The sequence below is a fragment of the Drosophila arizonae genome, chromosome X, assembly GCF_054131065.1.
Source record: "Drosophila arizonae isolate 15081-1271.41 chromosome X, UAZ_ARI_1.0, whole genome shotgun sequence".
Classification (NCBI taxonomy): Eukaryota; Metazoa; Arthropoda; class Insecta; order Diptera; family Drosophilidae; genus Drosophila; species Drosophila arizonae.
In genome coordinates this window covers 30,612,640-30,617,332 of record NC_142927.1, presented here as the reverse complement: position 1 = coordinate 30,617,332, position 4,693 = coordinate 30,612,640, and the positions used below count along the sequence as shown (strand labels likewise).

At 38.1% G+C, this 4,693-nt stretch overlaps 1 long non-coding RNA gene across 1 annotated transcript; it reads left to right on the top strand.

Moving 5' to 3' along the window:
• Positions 1-1,365: 1,365 nt before the first annotated feature.
• On the top strand, positions 1,366-2,589 carry LOC149268143 (uncharacterized). Its single transcript, XR_016271088.1, has 3 exons — positions 1,366-1,513; positions 1,604-1,696; positions 1,771-2,589. It is a non-coding gene; the product is annotated as an uncharacterized LOC149268143 (long non-coding RNA).
• Positions 2,590-4,693: the final 2,104 nt, after the last annotated feature.

Sequence of the window (4,693 nt, the reverse complement as noted above, 5' to 3'; positions counted from 1 at the left end):
ACATGCACTTATAAGCACGTGCTCTGCTGACTGCGCAGTTAGCAGCGACTGCGCTTGGGCTGCGCTGCAATGTGGGCAATAATATGAGAATTTATTTGTTGAATAATTTCTTTTGTAGACATACGATCTTAATGAAACTTTCAGAGCGTAATCATATGGTTAAAATATGTGTACATTCCAAAGCACAAGTCTCTAGTACTTGAAAAGTACTAGTACTAGTACTTTTACAAATTGGGGGAGAAGGGGGCGTGGTATCCAAAATCTGCAAATTACAAAATCTTTGTATACACTAACTTTATATACAACCCAAATATGAAGTCTCCAGGTCTAAAAGTGTTAAAATTATGCTGAAAAAACCAAGTCGATTTTTCGATTATTCTCGATAAAAAAGTTATCGGACGAGTTATCGAAAAAATAAAGCAAACTTGTACTGCCTATGGTATACACGAGTATGCATGCCAAATTTCAGCTCTCTAGCTCTTATATCTTCTGAGATTCTTTTGCTCATACGGACGGACGGACGGACGGACGGACGGACGGACGGACGGACAGACGGACAGGGCTATATCGACTCAGCTCGTCGTGCTGATCAAGAATATATATACTTTATGGGGTCTGCGATGATTCCTTCTGCCTGTTACATACTTTTCACAAAACCATTATACCCTGATTTCCCATTTTCAATGGGTTCAGGGTATAAAAAGTTTGTGCTCTGATCTGCTCTCCTAGTTTGTTATGTTAAAATCTATAGTGATAGCAATAGCACAAAACGAAATGATGTGCTACGCTCTGCCGTAGCGGTAGCTGAAAACGGAAAACGGATTCGATTATCGGACAGCACCAGTTTCAACGAGGAAAACGCTCTCTCTATGGTAACCTGCAAGTGTAAAGAAATGTATATATTGTTATACTCATTCACGAAAGTGAATCAGTAGTATCTTGGTTTTGTGAAATGTCCGTCTCGCTGTCCGTCCGTCTGTCCGTATGAACGCAATCTATTTCGGCGCTATTGAAGCTAGAGACTTGAGATTTGGGACACATATTCGTGTATATCTCCGATTTATAAAGTGTTAAAATTTTCCCGATCCGCCCACTAGAGGCGTGGCATTTTCCGATATACCAGAAATCATGTTAGTTAAAGAGCTAAAAAGCTGAAATTTGGTATGTAGGTCCGCGTCGACCACCTAAGATCACGAGCTATGGCGTATATATCTCCGCCCATTGCACTATGGTCCAAAAACCAGATTTTGTGGCATTAACCTAAAAAATTTTTTGAAACAAAATCGTATTTAAACAAATTTTTGTTGTACAGAATACTTTGAATATATCGAATACAAAAATATTTTTGTTTTTAGTGCACCCCTGAAATTTTGGCGGTTTTTTAAAGTCAAGTGATCAGTCAGCTGTTCGCTCTGCCAAAAAAAGCGGGAAATTGTAGGCAAACTTTGCGAATTTGTAAAAAATTAACAAACAAACTTTAAATTAACTTTTGTCATGGATAATATTAATCAAGGTATGTAGAATGTAAATACTGCACGAAATTTCAATTTGTATATGTTAATTGTTTTTTTTGTGTAATAATTGTTTATGTCCTAAAATAAAGAAAACTTAACCCATGTGTGCGTCTATTGTGGAGTGAAAACTAACTTTCTGTGAATTTCTGCGAACTTGTAATTATGACAAATTACAGCTTAAAGTATGTATTAAATGATGGCATAATTACTTTTTCCGAGTTTTTCCGAGGTAAACTTATATTATCATTTATTTCAGCCAAGTTTGACTTCTGCCGCACCTCGCTTTTGGAGGTTTGGGCGAAAAATAATCGAAAGGCTTCTGCAATTTCGAACTGGATCTTTGAGCAAGTTGGTGAGCAAGTTGGTGAGCAATAAAAACGTAGCTGAAATTAACAAAAAAGTCAAGAGCTTTGAACTTTATGTGAGGCAAAACTATTTAAAATGCTCTTATAATCTGAAGGTCTTTAAGGTAAAACACTCAAAATGGCTTTCAATGCCCGTGTTTATCTTATTGGAAATAAAAACAACATCAGATAATAAGGGGGGACGCCCATTTTTATCATATGATGCAACAGGGGAACGTCTAAAGCGGAAGATGACATCGGAACTTGCAGAAGTTGCAGATGACACAAATCTTCTGTTGCATGCGGCTGCTTGCTCTGCAAGAAAATGAAACTGATGCAGCTTTTGTACTTTCGCGCCCAATGCTTACTCCAAGTGGACCGAGTGAAATAAGGAAAAAAATTGCTGCCAAGGAACCCATACCTCTAACACCGCACGAAGCCTTAGCGCATTTGCTTGAGAGCTCGCTAAGCAAAAAACAATACAATGATATGCGAGATCTTAATAAAAAACAAAACTGTGATATATTCCCAAGCTACCACCAAGTTCTAGAAGCTAAATCGCTATTAAGATCCAAGGGAGTACATTGTACTGATATTACAGCCGAAGTTTCCCTACAAGAACTTTTGAATCATACGGCCAGTCGAATCGTTCTTATGCAAGAAGAGATATTTTTAAATTTGGAGAATATTCCGAGTGCCGTGTTAATACTAAGCTATGGATTTGATGGATCTACGGGACAAAGCATGTATAAACAAAGATGCGAAACAAATGAGCCGGATTCGCCTGACCACTCTTTGTTCGTAACGACCGTTATACCGCTAAAACTTATAGATAGCTCTAATACAGTTTTCTGGCTAAATAGAACTCCTCAATCTGTGAGATTTTGTAGGCCTCTCAAAATAGATTTCGCTAAAGAAACCAAAGATTACGTTCTAATTGAGAAGGCTAATTTAGACAAACAAATACTGGAACTTTTGCCTTTCACTTTCACATTTAGCAATAAAAAAACAAGTAAAAACGTTGCAGTCGGGCGTTACCGACTGCGGAATACTCATTCACATCCCATCAACAATTTAGTAGTTAAGTTTCGTTCTAATACTGTAGAATATACAGGTTTTTCCGATTTGCCACGCCCCAACTGGGCGTAGACACCTCATTTTTGGTCAGTTTTTAGAAAGAGATAACCTTACCCTAACTGCAAAGTTTGAATGCTTACCCTAAAAAAATGTGAAAATTACAGGGTATTTTTCGATATGCCACGCCCCTAAAGAGGCGTAAAAATTATTTTTGGGGAATGGATAGAGGAGGCTACCAGTAACTCAACTATCCAAATTTGAAGCTTCTAGCTATTATACTTTAGGAGATATACTTTAGGAGATATACTTTTTGGTCTTGGGTGATCAGTCCGAGTATATATACAAAATTTGAGGTCTCTGCCATCAATAGTGTCCAAAATATAGGAGAATTTAAAAAATCACTATATCTTCAGGTCCGATTTGCCACGCCCCCAACGGGCGTAGACTTATAATTTATCTTCAGACTTTATAGAATCATACCATTAGCTGACGTGCAAAATTTCAGCATTCTAGGTTTACAACTTTAGGAGATACAGTTTTATCCGATTTGCCACGCCCCCAATGGGCGTAGATATATCCGCCATAGCTCGTGATCTTGGGTGGTCAACGCGGACCTACATACCAAGTTTCAGCTTTCTAGCTCTTCAACAAACATGATTTCTGGTATATCGGAAAATGCATTTTCCGATTTGCCACGCCCCTAGTGGGCGGATCGGGAAAATTTTAACACTTTATAAATCGGAGATATACACGAGTATGTGTTCCAAATTTCAAGTCTCTAGCTTCAATAGCGCCGAAATAGATTGCGTTCATACGGACAGACGGACAGACGGACGGACGGACAGACGGACAGACGGACAGACGGACGGACAGCAAGACGGACATTGCACAAAACCAATATACTGATTCACTTTCGTGAATGAGTATAAAAACAATCACAGTGTCCTATAATCTTCATATGACTGTTATAGACGGAAAAGTATTAAATTTTTTGACTGGAACAAAGTCCTGTCAACTTTGCCCAATATGTGGTGCTGGTCCTAAACAGTTTATGGAGGTCAATGATATGAGCTCTTTGAAATTTAAGCCTAATCCTGGGAGTCTTATTTATGGAATAAGTCCTCTGAATGCCTGGATACGAGTTTTCGAACTGTTGCTTAAAATTTCGTACAGGATTGGGATAAAAAAAATGGCAAGTAAGGGATCAAGCAGAAACAAGTATGAAGGCTCCAGTCGAGACTGCTCGACTAGGAGATACCCTGAACCCTCCAAGCTGATATTCTAATCATTCCGCACTTCTTTTATGCACACATACATACACATGCATCCACACGCACGCATAAGCCTGCGCTCTGCTAACTGCGCAGTAAGCAGCGACTGCGCTTGGGCTGCGTTGCAATGTGGGCAATATTATGAGAATTTATTTGTTGAATAATTTCTTTTGTAGACCTACAATCTTAATGAAACTTTCAGAACGTAATCATAATGTTCAAATGTATGTACATTCCAAAGCACAAGTCTCTAGTACTTGAAATGCGTTACAAATTTTTTACAAATTGGGGGCGAAGGGGGCGTGGTATCCAAAATCTGTAAATAACAAAATCTTTGTATTCATTAACTTTATATACAACGCAAATTTGAAGACTCCAGGATTAAAAGTGTTCAAATTAGGCTTAAAAAACAAAATCAAATTTTCGATTATTCTCGATAAAAAAGTTATCGGATGATTTATCGAAAAAATAAAGCAAACTCGTACTG